A 273-nucleotide genomic window follows, 5' to 3' on the forward strand; every position below is an offset into this window, starting at 1 on the left:
TCTGGTGCTGAATTGGGAGAAATGCCACTTCATGGTCAGAGATGGGAGAGTGCTGGGACACAAGATTTCTGAAAAGGGGATTGAAGTTGAGAAAGCCAAGGTTGAGGTGATGATGAGTTTACAACCGCCTAATTCGTTAAAAGAGATCCGCAGTTTCCTTGGCCACGCCGGTTTCTACAGACGGTTCATTAAGGATTTCTCCAAGATAGCAAGACCACTTACCCAGCTGTTGTGTAAGGAAGTGAAGTTTGATTTCGATTCTGCTTGCTTGGA

This window comes from Camelina sativa, chromosome 18 (genome assembly GCF_000633955.1).
Source record: "Camelina sativa cultivar DH55 chromosome 18, Cs, whole genome shotgun sequence".
NCBI lineage: Eukaryota > Viridiplantae > Streptophyta > Magnoliopsida > Brassicales > Brassicaceae > Camelina > Camelina sativa.